Source organism: Ambystoma mexicanum, chromosome 10 (assembly GCF_040938575.1).
Source record: "Ambystoma mexicanum isolate Mex_15411 chromosome 10, UKY_AmexF1_1, whole genome shotgun sequence".
Taxonomy (NCBI): domain Eukaryota; kingdom Metazoa; phylum Chordata; class Amphibia; order Caudata; family Ambystomatidae; genus Ambystoma; species Ambystoma mexicanum.
This window is the reverse complement of record NC_090932.1, coordinates 1,576,720,259-1,576,738,717: the sequence shown is the minus strand read 5'-3', so window position 1 is coordinate 1,576,738,717 and position 18,459 is coordinate 1,576,720,259.

Below are 18,459 nucleotides of genomic sequence, written 5' to 3'. Positions count from 1 at the left end.
TGTGAACTGGTAGACATTCAATTAGCAGTGCCTTGCGCATATAGGGTGGTAAGTTGGCTTGCAGCCCCATGTACAGAGGACATCACACCAAGGTCAGGGGCTGCCCTTCCATTCCCTAACTGTTTGGGGTTCCTCAAGGCTTGATTAATCGTAGCACACTCCTTCTCTAATCTCTTTGATTTCTCTTTCTCAGCCCCTATTTCTCGATAGTATGCACAGGCCTGAGCTTTGTGCTCTGCTATCAGAGCTTGACTGGCTTCTATGACCTCACCTTGTGCTACTTCTTGACCATGGTGTCCCCTGTTCTCATCACAAAGGGCCTCATTTTCTTAGGAGTGAGGGAGTAATCAGACCATTTCTGTTGCAGGAGACCAATATCCTCACTCTGCGCATTTTTGACCAGTATTGTCTGCTCTAGGTCACATTCTATTTGTCTCATATGCCCTATTAATTGTTCATTCTTTAATTTTATATCAGTCAATTCCTGAAGACCTGACTCGCCTCCGGGTCTGCCTTTAATGTGCTTATTTCCTGGCATAGGGCATCTTTTTCCTGATACAGTGTGCTATTCTGTTCACTGAGGTAATCTCTCTGCTGTTTCATAGCTCTCAACTTTCGGCGCTCCTGGTCAAATTCCTATTGGGAATGACCTCTTTAATAATTAACTTGCTATTCTCCTCTTCCAATTGCTTGATCTGATTTTGTAAAGTGCACATATCCTCTAAGCAGGCTTTATTGTAAGTCACTTGTTGGTTCAATTTTAATTGACTCTCTTTCAGGGAAACAACCCTTTCTTGGCACTCCTCTTTTAGTGCAGATAATTGGGACTCCTGCTATTTTGTTGCTGTACTGCCAACTCCTCCTTTAGCTGCTGAATGATGTTTCCTAATTCTAAATCAGAATTTTGGCTCTCTCGTATTTTCTCCTCTACCTGCCTTAACTCCCCTTTTACTTTCTCCAAAAAGTCAGATTGATTCTGCCCAGAGACTACACTCTCCTGGTACCTTTCTTCCATAACTATCATGTGAAAGTACATATATGCAGTGAGTTGGACCATTTTAATTTGCTCATCTTTGATGTTCTGCATCATATAGAACTCGGTCAGGGCTTGATGTAACAGTCCACTGCCCTGCCACACATCCATAGTTATAGGGTTCACCTCTTGCATCATTCTAGATTGCCAGGCTTCATGATTTTGTTCTGCCCATTCCCCTCTAATGAACAATTTGGATAGGAGATGCTGTCTAGCCATGTTAATTTCCACAGTGCTCATTGTGAAGTGTGTTCTACTGCTGGTGGGTTATCTATGCAAGGGCAAAATCTCCACCCTGCTCGTGCCTAGTTTATGCTGACACTATTTTATTTTGAGACACAGCCCTAATACCTATGGTACAAGTTTTTGGATGGCGCCTTTACAAAGCAACCCAGCTTTCTATCCACTAAAACAACAATACCTTCAACGGGTAGTCTGCTGTGCTGCACTGCCATGGGTGAAAACACTTTTCTCAATCACGGCACAAGCCCCTACTTTGTCACAGTTTATTACATGGCACACGCCAACTGGTATGTGGGCGCGCACATTTTGGGCACTGTAGGCATGCTACGCTTTGCATCCTATATATACATATATATACTCCTACTATAGTCCATGACTCGGCTCCCCGATGCACACGGCACGTTATGTATCCAGCCTAATGTCCGCTGTATTGCCCTTTGCCAAATGCATGTTAAAGTACCCTTCCTTGAGAGAATGCGGCATGTAGAGCTCAACGCTTATCCTCCGTTTATCTGAACTTTTGTAATTGTTTCTGTCCGACTCGCTGGCCAATACCAATACTAGTGAACCCTAGTTCTTGCCAATCCTAGTACTCTGTGCAATTTGCATTTGACCATGCCTTTGCAGTTTATAGTATAATTGTACTTGCCAAGTCTGTCTAACGTCCAGCACATTGCCTAATCTACACATGGCTAGGCCTTTGTAGTTTATAGTATAATTGTACTTGTCTAGCCTGCCTAATGTCCAGTACATTGCCTAATCTGCACATGTCTAGGCCTTTGAAGCTTATAGCATAATTGTACTTGCCTAGTCCGCCTAATGTCCAGTACATTGCCTAATTTGCTCATGTCTAGGCCTTCGTAGATTATAGTATAATTGTACTTGCCTAGTCTGCCTAACTTCCAGCACATTGTCTAATCTATACATGTCCATGCAAGTCCAGGTCCTAGCCTAATTGTACTAACAAACTTAGCTCCTCCCTGCCCACGATCACAATGAAAACCTCCCAAAACCATACATTGCACTTTGCATTGAGCCTCCTTACTATCGTGGCACTTGCGCCCGTTGCCTCTTGCCCACCTAAAGATAGAAATATGAGACTAAGGGCTAGACTGTCCTATCTTCATGAACCATCATCCTACCACACCTTTAGGGGCTATACTAACCTAACGAACAAACGTTCACAACACGCCAAGTTTACTCCTCTGCTTCTAGGCATCCCAACTACCAATCAGCTACCATCTCAAGTAGCTACCTCAACTAAAAAGATGCAACCCTCTACTACCACACCAACTAGCACCCTTTTGCTAACTGGGTCATTCATCAATGCTAGATCCATGGTAGCCCACGCCACAGAGATCTCAGACACCCTAATTAATGACAACCTGGACCTTTTGGTCATAACCGAAACCTGGCTCCATGAGGCTGCTGACCCCGCTATTATGCTAGCAATACTAGATGGCTACCAACTGCTAAGAGTTGACAGACCTAATACCAAAGGAGGTGGTTTAGCCATCATCCACAAAGCCAACCTTCCTATCAGATTAGCCACTACTACGCCATTTCAGTCCTGTGAACTCCTCACTGCTAAACTCCAACTCTCCTGCAACCGTACTCTCACCATCTATGTGATCTACAGACCACCTGGACCACTAGGAACCTTCGAGGACGACCTAACTAGTATCCTGACTAATAACACAAAAGACAATGCGCAAATCCTACTATTAGGAGACCTCAACCTTGGCTTCAATGACTGCAATAATGAACATGCCCTATCTGTTGCCGCACAACTGCATGATTATGGATTGACGCAAAAAAGTCACTACCCCTACTCATTCTAAAGGTAGGACTCTAGATTGGGTTGCTGACTTGAACTGCAACATCAGTATTACAAATATAACTCCTCAATTATGGACAGACCACCATTTAATCTCATTCTCTGCCTCACTTGACCATACCCACCCTAAACCTATAATTATGGCCCTGCCACTCCCCACTAGAAGTAAAAAAGACATTACAGTAGAACAACTCCTACTAAACCTCCTCCCCACCCTTAACAATGTAGACAATATCACAGACCCGACCCTACTTATAAATGGAAACTTATAATAGCACCATGACTAAGGCACTTGATCTGATCGCCCCTACCAAAATCCGTACAGGCAAACAACTTTCTCACCCAAATAACTGGTTCACACCACAATTGAAAGACCTTAGAATTCAAAAAAGAAAACTGCATTCAATCTGGCGACACTCGCCCACTGAGGAGAACAAAATTAAGTTAGCCACCCATGCCAAACGGTACAAAAAGGAAATTATTAGCACAAAAAAGAACACCTACAACGACAGAATAGCTAAAGCCAAATCAGACACTAAGGAATTATTCTCCATTCTTTGTGAAATGGAATCACCCATACCACAGACTGATAATACTCCCAAAAATAAACTCTGTTTCACTAATACACAAAATGCCCTTGCAGGAAAAAATATCTCTCTTCAAACCAAAATTGCAATAAAAAAAGCTGCCCTGCTTTTGCCAGTGGAGCCTACTCCCAAGGTACAGCCCTCCCTAAACTAGCCCAATAACACTCCTCACCCCTTTAGCTTCAAACAAATAACCATACTAGAGACATAAATAATTATACTCTCCCTAAAGCCTTCTAATTATAAAGGAGACAATTGCCTTGCTCAAATCATAAAAGATGCAGCGAGAGACCTAGCTCCCTTTATCACTAAACTGATCAATACCTCCTTCAAGTCTAACCTAGTGCCCAATAACCTTAAACAGTCCTGGGTCCTACCTTTGCTAAAAAAACAAACTCTCGACCCTTCCATTCCGACAAATTATAGACCTATTACCACCGTCCCATTCTTACTTAAAATCATCGACAGGGTAGTTTACCTGCAAATTCAGGATTACCTTGAAACTAATAATCTTCTAGGCTCACGACAATCCGGCTTCCGCCCCCTTCACGGCACTGAAACAGCCTTGATTGATCTAAAGACCCAAATTGACGAGTTGAAGGATAATGGAAAATTAGCTATGCTACTCCTCCTTGACCTCTCGGCAGCCTTTGACCTGGTAGATCATGCAGTCTTATGCAATCACCTCGGCTCCGCTGCCCATTTTTCAAGTGATGCCATAACTTGGGTACAATCCTTCCTTGCTAACCGGACAATGAGAGTCTTCTCCCCCCTAGCAGCTGCCGATCCCATACAAGTCTCCTGCGGTGTCCCCCAGGGATCATGTGTATCTCCTACAATGTACAACATTTTTACCAAACCTTTTTTTGACAAGTTGGATAGACTGGGTGTCATCTACACTAACTACGCAGATGACACTCAGATCCTCATCCCCCTTTCGGGCAACTTCTTGGAAGACTCAGCTTTGGTAAACAAGATATATCTCCTCATTCAGGCATGGATGGCATCCCATGGCCTCTGTCTGAATGACGATAAAACGGAGCTTCTGATCCTTGGCACAGAGACAGCGATTAAAAAACTTGACCCGAACTATGCCTCGTTTAACATCGACAACAATGTCATCAAAGTGATGCCCGCAGTCAAAACCCTTGGGGTCTATCTTGACTCAGCACTCACTTTTAAGAAACAAATTAACTACCTAGCTTCTTCCACAGCCTATACATGTAAACTGATCCGAGCATGTAGACCATTCCTAACAGAGGCCAGCTGCATTACCTTAGCCAATCCACTTATCATATCCAGATTGGATTATTGTAATGCCCTATATGCGGGATCTAACAAGTATATCCTTAATAAACTCCAAACACTCCAAAATAATGCTCTTAGAGTAGCTTTAAACATTCCTAATAGAGCCCATGTCTCTACTTCCAGAAGAAATATCCATTGGCTAAAAATTAAGGACAGGATCGCCCTTAAAACCCTCTCGCTCACGTCCAAATGCCTTAACAATATAGCTCCTCCCTATTTAGCAAATAGAATTAACAAGAGAATTTCAAACCGCCCCACAAGAATGACTAACGCTTACACTCTGATGGTGCCTAGATACAAAAGAGTACAGCTGGCGGTGCTAGCTTTCCAGTCATAGCTGCCCAAACCTGGAAAAACTCCCTCTAGAACTCAGAATGGACCAACTCTACCCGAGTTTCAGGCGTAAGGTCCTTACATGGATACGATCCAATGACATCTAATGTGATCACCCCTCTTTACTAGAACCACTCGCCCTGAGTGACACCTCCCGACCCTGCCCGTTGTTAACCCGATCCCTCCGTATGGACCTCCGACTACCACTGCTAGTATCTAGGAATTTCACCGGTTCACACCTGGACTGCAAAACCTTGGATGATTGTTACGTAGTTCAATATGCTTCCGACAACTGGCATTAACTGTATAAGTATATTCAGCCTGCAACAATGCCATACTGTCCTACTGTTTATTTGTGTGTCACTGTTACTGTAACTAAGTTCTCAAGTATCCTTGTAATGTCTGCGCCCAGCTACCTGCGGGTTTGGTTTTGCGCTACACCAAATAAACAAACAAACAAACAAACAAACAAACAAACAAACTAGGGAACTATTTCCAATCCAATGGATGTGGCGCACAATAAAGCGCTTTTTATTTTTAATAAACTACAGATTCTTTTGAGTAGGCCTCCAACCCGTTTTACACCCAACCTCCAAAAACACCCCCTGTCACAATGGACTAGGTACCAGGCCGGTGTGTATCAATAAGATATTTATTCATTTATTATTTAATGAAAAAGGAAAATACTCAAAATACAGCAGCCACCAGTGTTGCAATGATTTCTACAGAACACAAGGTTAAGATATGCTATTAGAGATCACTCAGATCTTTAATGGCAAAACAAAAAAAGAACCATTTTTACAAAGTGGTAGCACCAACGGTTTGGCACTCCCCCCTGCAACACTCACCCCCAAACATCAATTAAACTTGATTCCTTTGAATGGAAGGCAGTGGCAAGGAGTAGGAATATAGAGGGAAACGACCAGATGGGAAGCCAGCAAAGAAAAGGAAAACCCATTTTGGGAGCAAAAGGGAAGAATGGGATTTTGGTTATTACTCACAACTGCTAGGGGACAGAATAGAAGGAAATTGGTATTGCTTACACTTAGCATTTAGGAGATAGGGATCGTTTTAGAGAATACTAATCAGTACACCAGGGCAAAATAGAAATTAAGTGAGAAAAAGCAAATGCGAAGGGAAAATACAGTAGCAAATGGAAATTCGTTTACACTGGGGCTTACAATGACAGGCAGCTCAGGGAAGAGGTTTAGTTTACAATAGTAAATTCGGTTTTCAGTGACAGAGGCTCATAACAGGTAGACTTCTAAGCAACAGGGATTGCTCACAATGGGACCAACGGATTGGGTTTAATAGTACAGATGCAAATAGGAATTTGTTTGGTAATGCACACAATACACGGATACATTTTTTTTTTAGTTACAAGGAGAATAATTCTTTTGAGGCAACACTTTACAGACTATAACAATTAAATAAAAACACCAGGAACAAGATGGTTGATTTCAAATTGCAACAATCTTGAACTGTGAATTTCAGTGGGGAATTAATTGATTTACTTAAAAAAGATACTATGGATTTACAGAGACAAATTAGAGGTTTTTCAGAGGAGATATGCTACCATACACAGGCAAAAAGATACTCTTCTAAGGGGAGATGACTGAATTACACTAGAAATTTGGTGTTTTCAATGGGAAATGACATTAAACATACTACTGCAAAAATGAAGGGTTAATCAATTTAGGGGTGGGGTTATATGCTACTTACAAAGCACGCCTTGGTTTAGGATTCAGCATGGCCAGCTGGATTTCATGACACTCTGTAAAGAAAGGGCAAGGGTCTGTTCACTGCACTCTCAAAGATGGTAAGGTTCAGCAGCCTTCTCTCTGTCCTCCTTTTCTGTCTCCCCGGATTTTGTGTGTGTCTTGAGTCTTAGTACAGTCTCCCTTATATAGCAGAAATTACATTACTAATTTTACAATCTAGGGGGAGTACCCTGTAATTTTCCCTGCCGCTTGGATTGGACAGATACCGTCCCTCTCTCCGCCCCCTGTCAGGACTGGTTCAAGGGAGGAGAGCACAATCTGTCTGTTTGCATTTAGTACCATCCTTTGTTCTTATAACAACTTTTTGGCAAAAACTAGTCATGTCTCATAACTTCATAATTATACTAGCTATTGCCATATGAAACAGATATGTGGTTTTAGCTGGTCATGGGAACTAGGTAAGCCGATCGCCAAAAACCGTACAATGTAGCATGGCCATGTGGCAAATTTCTGTCCTTTTCATAAAATATACAACAGTTATGAATCTGCAAATGAACAAGCATGTTCCTAATTTCATTTTCCATCTTTTCACCAACTGTCCCATTTGTCACATGTCCAGATCAGCCAGCAAACTAGTCTAAATGGCCATTTCAGTCCCCAGAGTCCGAGGTAAATGCAATTTATATCTTTAAAACTGCCTGGACATTACATGAAAAATTGCACGAAATTAAATTAATGTTAATTCTGATTGCTGCGCAAAAATGCCTAAAAATGAAATCAGTCTTTTCTGTCAATTGGGAGTGTCTTGTTCCACCTGTGGGAGGGCCGCTTCATCCACCAGAGCTATCTGTCTTCCTCTGGGCTCAGCCGGTGACCAGAGATTCTTAAGAGTCCCTTTGAAATTGGCAGTTTGCTCTTTGAAGTGGGTGCAGGAAGGGCTCACACCTTCTTGTCATGCTTCAGCAACATTTTTGCCTTCTTTTAAATCTCTAGGCTTCTGCCTTCATGTCTGCAGAACAGGGAATGATGACGCCCTCAGCAGCATCACATTTTATGGGGGGATTGTTAGAGGATGTGTGTTTGTTTGTTTGTTTGTTTTATTTATTTGTATAGCGCTCCAAACCCAGAGGTAGAAGGGCGCTTAAAGAAGACGGTTACATAGTGTGATATATACAATTTCAATATACAGCAATTTACAGAGTATACAAACAGTGTTAAGCAGAGGGAGGTGTACGCACATATCTGGGGGAGTACGACAATTTCAATATACAACAGTTTACAGAGTTCACAGACATAGTTAAGCAGAAGGAGGTGTACCCACATATCTGTGGTGCTACTCTTTGTTCAGGAGCCAACCGATAACATGTTTCCTGAAGATCTGGAAGGACTCAATAGTTTTAATGTTGAGTGGTAAGGTGTTCCAGAGTTGGGAGGCAAGTACTGTGAAACTGGCACCTCTAGCTCTTTTTGAGGAGAATCTAGGCACTGTCAAGCATAAAGTGTTGGAGGATCCAGTGGTTCTGGTGGCGGGTTTCATGGTAAATGTATTAGTGAGATATGGTGGGGATAGGTGGTTTAATGCCTTGTATGTGAGGCAAAAGGTTTTCAAATACATTTTTTGTCGTATGGAGAGCCATTTGCACGATTTCCTAGCAGTGGAGATGTGCTCTCGCCTGGGGATGTTAAGTGCTGCACGTAGTGCGTTGTTTTGAAGTACCTGTAATTTGTTAATTATAGATTGGTTAGCACCTAGGTACAGGCTATTGCAATAGTCCAGTTTGGACTGTATGAGGGCTCTAGCAAGAGTGAGGCAACTATTAGATGATAGGAAGGGTCTACTGGTCCTAATAAACTTGCCGGTGTAGGCGGAGGTTGAGGCGATCATGTTAGTTTGTTTGGAGAGGTTAGAGTTGGCTTCAAGGTAAAAGCTGAGAGTTTTCACGCTTTTGGCAATAGGGATGGTGTGACCATCGATAATGATGTTGTTGTAATTAGGATTACGTTTAGACAGGTTACTGGGAGAGCCGACAAGGAGGAGCTCCGTCTTCTCATAATTCAGGTAAAGGCCATGAGAGGCCATCCATGCCTGAATGATGGAGAATATTTCATTAATCCGGGTGACGTCTGCATGGTAGTTCCCTGTGATGGTGAGGAGTATCTGGGTGTCATCTGCATAATTTGTGTAGGTGACACCCAGACGGTCCAGTTGGTCAAATAGTGGCTTTGTAAATATGTTATACAAAGTGAGGGAGACACAGGAGCCTTGTGGGACCCCGCATGAGATAGGGATGGGGTCTGCTGCAGCTGTTGTAGAGAAAACCCGCATGGTTCTGTTTGCCAAAAAGGATTGTATCCATGTGACGGCAGAGGAGGAGAAGTGAGCTGCGGTGGCTAGGTGACTGCAGAGGATTTTGTGATCGACCAGGTCGAAGGCCGCTGAAAGGTCTAAGAGGAGTAGGATTGCGGCATTACCTTTGTCTTTGATTTCATCAATCTGACTTTTGAGGTCAACAAGGGCAGTTTCTGTTCTATGTTGAGGTCTGAAGCCAGATTGATGTATTCCTAGCAGTTGGTTGGATTCCAGATATTCCTGAATTTGGAGGTAGGCGACTCTGTCCAGGATTTTTAATAGGAATGGGACTGTGGTGATAAGTCTGTAGTTGGTGGGTATGGCTGGGTTGTAATGTCTTTTTTTCGGAACTTGTCTTTTTCATCAAACTCAAGTATCAATCACAAAAGTTGTTACCCACCTCAAGACTTGCTTGGTAACTGGATCCGAAAATGTTGAAGAGAAGACAATGAGGTTCCTCCTAGGGACCCCTATACCTCCGACTCCAAGAGTCAGGACGCACAGAAACCCCCAGGGAAAACCCCCAATGGGGGAAAAAACCCTGTGTCGGGCTGCTAGGGTTCGTAGAGTCCTGAAACCAGCCAGAATAAACTTCCTCTGTTCAGGCAAGGAGATGATCGTCAAGGGACCCGTAGAAATGAAACAACTGTGTAGAGTAATACACAAAAATGAGAGGCTGGTGAGTACAGGGAGTGAAAGTTAGAAAGATAAAATAAACAGAAAACACGGGTTACCTGAATCTTATCCGGTCTATCTTAGGGTAAGAACAAGACGAAGCCGGAATTCTGTCCTGATTCTATAGGGCTAAAGAAGGATAAGTTGGTTAACCTTCCAATAGTATGTTACAAACTGTCTTACTAAAAAGTGCCTCCCTTACCGTCTTTGCGATTGCAACAAAGAGAAATCCCTGTCCTGTACTTCCGGGTAGAATATCCTACTGATTCCGTTGCTATGGCTAGGGTCGGAACTGCTATTGTAAAGATAACAAAAAAAGCAAAGAATAACTAATAAAAGTATCCATCGGAGATAATAAGTAAATGGAAAGAAACAGACCACTAAGCGTAGTGTACCTGTGGAAATCACAAAAGGAACAAGGAAGATTCGAACTGAAGAAAGAACCTTTGCCTGCAAGCCCGGCGGGGTATTGGAGCGTACAGCTTGTCGTAAAGAGAGAAGCAACGCATCTTGCGACGGGTTGGGTGTCTGGATATACTATGCGGAAGTCAGGGGGCGTGGTCAACCTTCGATTGAGATCTGGAGAGAACGCTAGAGCGTTACAGCCTGTTCCGTTAATACCCGGAAGTGTTAGAGCCGTGTTCGAGAGTCGGCAAAACACTGTGGAGACCAAATTAGGTATAACAGTATGCCCCTTCTCAGATCCAGTCCCCCCTGGTTTTCCCGGGTGTCTCATATGAAAACGTTTTAACAGTTTAGGTGCATGTATTGCAGATTTCGGTTCCCAAGTTCGCTCAGAGGCGGTGTAACCTTTCCAGTTGACCAAATATTGGAGTCTCCCATGGTGCAGCCGGGAGTCACAAATATCTGAAACCTCATATTCCGGTCCTGTAGGCGTAAAAACAGGAGCAGGCCGAGCGGAGACATGGGGGTGAAAGACACTCCGTCGGTCAGGTTTCAATTGAGAAACATGAAACACTGGGTGGATGCGTGCCCATGTCTTAGGAAGTTTCAGTTTAAATGCTGCAGTGCCCATGGGAGCCACCACCCGAAAAGGGCCCATAAACTTAGGTGAGAGTTTAGATGGTCTCAGATGTCGCGGGAGAAACCTAGAAGAAAGCCACACGCAATCCCCAGGTTTCAATCCTGGAGCAGGGGTTCGATGTTGGTCTGCATACCGTTTCACCCTGTCCTGGGTGTTCTTTAGAGCTTCCTTAGCAATTTCTTGGCCATGGTGGATCTGTTTTAGTAAAGAGTCTACATCTGGAATCTTATTATCCTCTGCTCTCTTCACAGGAAACACTGTGGGGTGAAAACCATAAGTACAAAAGAATGGCGATGTTTTGATAGCAGAGTAGTAGGAATTGTTGTAGGCATATTCAGCAATTGGTAACAAGTCCTTCCAATTGTCATGTGCAGCAGAAATGTAGTTCCTCAAGTAACCTTCTACAGTTTGGTTAAGTCTCTCTGTTTGACCATTAGTTTGTGGGTGATAACCCGAACTTAAGGCCCGAGTAATCCCCAGTCTTTGGCAAATATGTTTCCAGTATCTAGACGTATACTGGGATCCTCGATCCGAAATGATGGTATCAGGTAAACCATGTAAGGAGAACACCCGGGTAACAAAGATACGTGCCATAACTGCTGCCGATGGTAAAGCTGCCAACGGGAAGAAATGAGCCTGTTTGGTGAAAGAATCAATAACTACCATGATGGTGGAACATCCTCCAGACACGGGAAGATCGACAATAAAATCAGTTGAGATTATTTGCCAGGGTCGAACAGGCAATGGCATCTTTACTAATGCACCAAATGGAGAATGTCTGGGGCTTTTGGATTGTAAACAGCAGGGACAAGATTCCACATAACTTCGAATGTCCTCTTTAAGAGATGGCCACCAAAAGTCACGGGAAATCAATTCATAAGTGGTAGCATATCCACGATGCCCAGCCGTTTTAGAATCATGACACATGTTCAACACTTCTCTTTGTAAAGATTTAGTAGGTACATAGACTTGCTTGCCCCTGAAATAACACCCTTCCTTTTCTGACAGGTTGTTTTGTTCATTTTTAGTGAGTGATTTAAGAGAGGAAGGGCCAGAATGTTGTTCAAGACAGTGTACAAAACTGGGAGTTTTAACCAAACTCATCGCTAGGCAAGGAAAAATGCGTTCAGGCCTGGTAGCCCGATTGCAGATCCCATCTTTCCGAGACAGAGCATCAGCCTGCACATTATTTCTCCCAGGGATAAAGGTGAAAATAATTCTAAATGGGGAAAAGAAGTGAGCCCATCTAGCCTGACGGCTATTACAGGTTTGTGCATATTGCAGAATCCGGAGATTTTGATGGTCGGTTCTCACTTCAGTGGGATGTACAGCTCCCAATAGTAAATGCCTCCATTCTTCAAAAGATCTTTTAATCGCCAGAAGTTCCTTTTCGAGCATGGTGTAATTCAATTCTGCTGGTGGAAGAGTTTTGGATAGATAGGCAATAGGTCGTTCTGTATCTTGCTCATCCTTTTGTAGAAGGACCGCTCCTAAAGCATACTGAGATGCATCAGTTTCGATGATTAATCCCCGGGATTGATCCGGAGTCTTAAGGATGGGTGCTGTGGCAAAGCGTCTTTTTAAAGTATCAAACGCCTTTTGTGTAAGCTCAGTCCAAAGATATGGAACACCCTTCTTCAACAGATTGGTAAGAGGTTGAGTTAGAGTAGAAAAGTTAGGAATAAACCGACGGTAGAAATTTGAGAATCCAACAAATCTTTGAATGTCTTTACATGAGTTGGGAATCGGCCAATCCTGAACAGCCGTGACTTTTTCCGGATCCATGGCTATGCCTTGAGCTGACAAAATATAACCCAAATACGTTACTTTGGGTTGGTGAAAAGAACACTTTTCAAAGTTACATTGAAGATGGTTATTCAGTAGTCTTTGCAAGACTTCTTTGACGTGAACCTTGTGTTCCGACCTGTCCTTAGAGAATACCAAGATGTCATTAAGGTAAACTATTACATAATGTAACAGTAAATCTGAAAATAAATGATCCATAAATCGTTGGAAAATCGCTGGAGCATTAGATAGTCCAAAAGGCATAACTTGATACTGAAAATGTCCAAAGGGTGTCCGGAAGGCAGCTTTCCACTCATCCCCCTTTTTTATTCTGATTAGATGATAGGCCCCCTTAAGATCCAATTTAGTATAAATACTTGCCCCTTTGACGGCTTCCAAGATATCTGGGATCAAGGGCATAGGTTACCTATCGGGGATGGTGATTTTATTTAACCCTCTGAAATCTATACAAGGTCTCAGTTCTGTAAAATTTCTTTTTGGAACAAAGAAGAGGGAAGCTGCGGCCGGAGAGGTGGATTCCGTAATCAAGCCGTTCTTCAAGTTGGTATCTAAATAATCTCTCAAAACCTCCTTCTCAGAAGTGGACAAGATGTACATCCTGCCAAAGGGCAAAGGTTGATCTGGAATGAGTTCAATAACGCAGTCATCTCTTCGGTGAGGTGGTAATTGAGTATATTCCACCGGGGAGAAAACCACAGAAAACTCTTGATATTCGGTAGGGAGGCCTGCTCCAAAATTGAGAGAAGTTACTGGTCCACAGATACCCTGTCTAGGGGTTTCAACTTGAGAAGAAACTTGCACAGATCTCTCCTCTGAATCACTGATACAATGAGTTAAACAGAACTCAGATCCCAAGAAAAATGACCCAGCCGTCCAATTTATAAAAGGGTTATGCTTTCGAAGCCATGGTAATCCTAATATAATGGGGTAATGGGCTGCACGTATGATGTCCAAAGAAACAGACTCCTGATGGGTCGCAATACACATGGATATAGGGATAGTTTGACTGATAATAGGGCCAGAGATGAGAGGGCTACCATCAACACTCTCTACCGGAACAGCCTCTGTCTTGGTAATTCTGGGTATATGATGTTGTACAGCCCAGCCATCGTCAACAGAAAGTCCGGCTGCGCCACAATCCAATAAGGCTGATACTTCCGGTAGGACCTGGTTTCCAAACTTCAAAGTAACACGTAATACCAACATGTTTGAGGCTGAGGGAGTAATGCCTTGAAAAGTCTGCAAGAGATTGGAGGAACCTAATTTTGTGTCAGGATCCCGGACCGTGATTCCTCCTACGGCCGGGCGTTGGCGTTTCCCGACTTCCGTGGAGGGGCCACGGTACATTCTTGTACCATATGGGAGTTAGAGCCGCAATACATACAAAGACCCTGTAACCTTCTACGAGCCCTCTCGTCTGGTGAAAGGGGACCTCTCCCTGTTGCACCCAACTGCATGGGTTCCTCTGAACTAGATCCCTTATTAATAGAGACAGGAGCAGAAAAGGTACGAGTAAATCTTCCCTTACGTCTTTCACTACTTCTTTCTTTCAACCTATAATCTATCTGCATCACTAAAGTAATGAATTCAGTAAGGGATGTTGGGCGAGGCACCCTAGAAATCTCGTCCTTCAACTCTTCCGAAAGACCCCTCCTAAACAAAGTAACTTGGGCGTCATCTGACCAATTGGATTCACTAGCAATCTGTCGAAATCTAGTGATATATGTCAATAAGTCCTGACTTCCCTGCATAAGGTCAAGCATGTGTTCCTGAGCAGCTATTCTTATCTCTTGCCTTCCAAAGATTGACTTTACACTGTTGCAAAAAGCAGGATAGGAATCGAGAATGATGTTGTTAGTCGTAACCAACGGAGTTGCCCAGGCAAGAGCTGGGCCCACCATTTGAGAAATCATGTATCCCACTCGATCGCGATCAGTGTGAAAAAAAGGCATTCTTAAAAGAAAACTGAATCGAACAGGCATCAAGGAACTCTTTGATCTTGTGGGGATTTCCATCAAATTGTCCCCCCAGGCAAGGGCCCCGGAGGGACTTCAGAACAATGAGGGACTCTACTTACAGCTGATTGTTGAGCTGCAATTTGAGCGGCCTGTTGCTGATTCTGTTGTGTTTGCCGTAGATTGGCATTCTCCTGTTTGAGGTTCTGTACCTCTGCAGTCAACGACTGTACTGCTGCTATTAACTGTTGAATCTGTTGATCCATGGTAAATAACAACTTGTAAACCGATACTCAGTTCTAGGCCAATTTGGCGTTGCTTACTGTAATGTCTTTTTCTACAAACTCAAGTATCAATCACACAAGTTGTTACCCACCTCAAGACTTGCTTGGTAACTGGATCCGAAAATGTTGAAGAGAAGACAATGAGGTTCCTCCTAGGGACCCCTATACCTCCGACTCCAAGAGTCAGGACGCACAGAAACCCCCAGGGAAAACCCCCAATGGGGGAAAAAACCCTGTGTCGGGCTGCTAGGGTTCGTAGAGTCCTGAAACCAGCCGGAATAAACTTCCTCTATTCAGGCAAGGAGATGATCGTCAAGGGACCCGTAGAAATGAAACAACTGTGTAGAGTAATACACAAAAATGAGAGGCTGGTGAGTACAGGGAGTGAAAGTAAGAAAGATAAAAGTAAACAGAAAACACGGGTTACCTGAATCTTATCCGGTCTATCTTAGGGTAAGAACAAGACGAAGCCGGAATTCTGTCCTGATTCTATAGGGCTAAAGAAGGATAAGTTGGTTAACCTTCCAATAGTATGTTACAAACTGTCTTACTAAAAAGTGCCTCCCTTACCGTCTTTGTGATTGCAACAAAGGGAAATCCCTGTCCTGTACTTCCGGGTAGAATATCCTACTGATTCCGTGGCTATGGCTAGGGTCGGAACTGCTATTGTAAAGATAACAAAAAAAGCAAAGAATAACTAATAAAAGTATCCATCGGAGATAATAAGTAAATGGAAAGAAACAGACCACTAAGCGTAGTGTACCTGTGGAAATCACAAAAGGAACAAGGAAGATTCGAACTGAAGAAAGAACCTTTGCCTGCAAGCCCGGCGGGGTATTGGAGCGTACAGCTTGTCGTAAAGAGAGAAGCAACGCATCTTGCGACGGGTTGGGTGTCTGGATATACTATGCGGAAGTCAGGGGGCGTGATCAACCTTCGATTGAGATCTGGAGAGAACGCTAGAGCGTTACAGCCCGTTCCGTTAATACCCGGAAGTGTTAGAGCCGTGTTCGAGAGTCGGCAAAACACTGCAGAGACCAAATTAGGTGTAAGGACGGCAGAGGAGGAGAAGTGAGCTGCGGTGGCTAGGTGGCTGCAGAGGATTTTGTGATCGACCAGGTCGAAGGCCGCTGAAAGGTCTAAGAGGAGTAGGATCGCGGCATTACCTTTGTCTTTGATTTCATCAATCTGACTTTTGAGGTCAACAAGGGCAGTTTCTGTTCTATGTTGAGGTCTGAAGCCAGATTGATGTATTCCTAGCAGTTGGTTGGATTCCAGATATTCCTGAATTTGGAGGTAGGCGACTCTGTCCAGGATTTTTAATAGGAATGGGACTGTGGTGATAAGTCTGTAGTTGGTGGGTATGGCTGGGTCTAGTGATTGTTTTTTCAAGAGTGGGAGAACCCATGATTGTTTTAGGTTGCTGGGGACTGAGTTATTGATGAATGATAGGTTGATAAGTTTAGTGATGAAGGGGGATAGATCTCTAGCTGCGTCTTTTATGATCTGGGCGGGACAGCTGTCCCCTTTGCAGTTCGAGGGTTTTAAGGAGGTGATGATTTTTGAACTTCTCCCGTAGTTACTTTCTTGAATGTGAAGACCGATTTGGTATCGATGGTTGAGTGTGATATCCAGCAGGAAGTGGGGCTTTGTCATTATGAAGTTCCTGCCTGAGCCCGAACTGGTTTTTCCTGCAGTAAGTATCTCTTCAAATGTGAGTGGAGTTTTGCGGGTTGAAACATAATATATATTTGCTTTGGTCACCCTCCGCCCCCACACCATATATCACTCATTTTTGGGACTGGTGAGGAGGTGGGGGGACTTTGCGATATTATGAAGTGATCTTTGAGTGTGCCAGCTGACGCCTTTCCCCCTTTCCTATCTTCAACAATGCATGAAAGAGATGAGAGGTCTGCAAAATCTTAGAGGCCAGAGACTACTGAGAGAGCTCAGGGCTTTAAAGAGCTGAGAGGTCTGAGAGAGCTGGTGGGTTTAAGAAACCTGAGGGGTTTGGAAAAGCAGAGGTGACTGGAAATTGCGAGGGACGGGAGACCTGAGAGGCCAGAGAGAGCTGAGGGGCCCAGAGGAGCTGAGGAACCTGAGAAAGCCCAGAGGACTGTGGGAGCTGAGCAATTTCATAGACCTGATGAAATACACCTGCATACCCAGTAAACAGCCAGACCAAAGGATGACATTCTAATGATGGCTGCAATAGCAAGCAGGGCACTCTATCCCTAAAGAAATAGTGAGGATGAGGGCACTATATCACTGAAAGTATTATATCCCTGGTAAAGTACAAATAGTAACTGGTGCACAATACCCGTGAACCTGGCAAGAGTCCAAATGTAGGTAGCTATCATTGGTTCCCCAGCAATTCTAGTATACTAATATAGATTTGGCACATTGACAACTAACAGCTGTACATCTTCATTAGAGCTGCTCAATCATGTCCTCTCCCATTTATTTTGGCCTCAGAATATACCACAATCTAAAACAATATTGTGCAACCTATCATGTTCCAAATGAAAGTTCCTTGAGGCAGCAGGTAAGGCTTCTTCCCAAAACATTTAAAATCCCTCAGATTTCCACTAACAGCAGCAGCCAGGTGCTCTCCAGAGACTGCAGAAACCCAGCCTGCCACCACTCCGGAGGATAGCCACCATTCCGAGGTCTCCCAAACTGTGTTCCACTAGGCGAACCATAACAAAGAAACAGTTCCTCCATATCGGTTTACCAGGAACAGCATACACTTAGACTTCACATATTGGTGTACCAGGAACAGCGTACACTTAAACCTCACAATCATAACACAGGACTCAGATGCATTTCATGATGGTATCACAGGAGCAAGATGAACCAGGTGTCCTCCCAATATAGGCTCTGTCATCCAGGCATTCAGTGCGTTCTCTGCTTCTGGGAAGAGGACTTCCCCCTCACTCAAAATAGGCATCAGTGGTCTCTTCCTCCAGACCAGCTGATGCTGACCTCTTAAGAGAGTCGAAAGCTGGTAGCTCATCAGAACGCGAGCACTGTCACAGCATACAGGACTCCATCGTCACCAGGACCCACAGTGTGTTGGTGATGTCATCACTTTGGCCACCGCCAGAGCAGAGAGTGGAGCTCCGCTCAACCACCCGCCGCAACGGCTGGTGGTGCTAACAACCACTTGTCACCAGAATGCCAGTCACTCCAGTAAACGGGCTCGCCATTCCCAGCAAACGCTCAGGGAATCCCCAGCTTCAGCTTCATCTTTATTGACCGCACAAACTGAAGAGTGTGCAG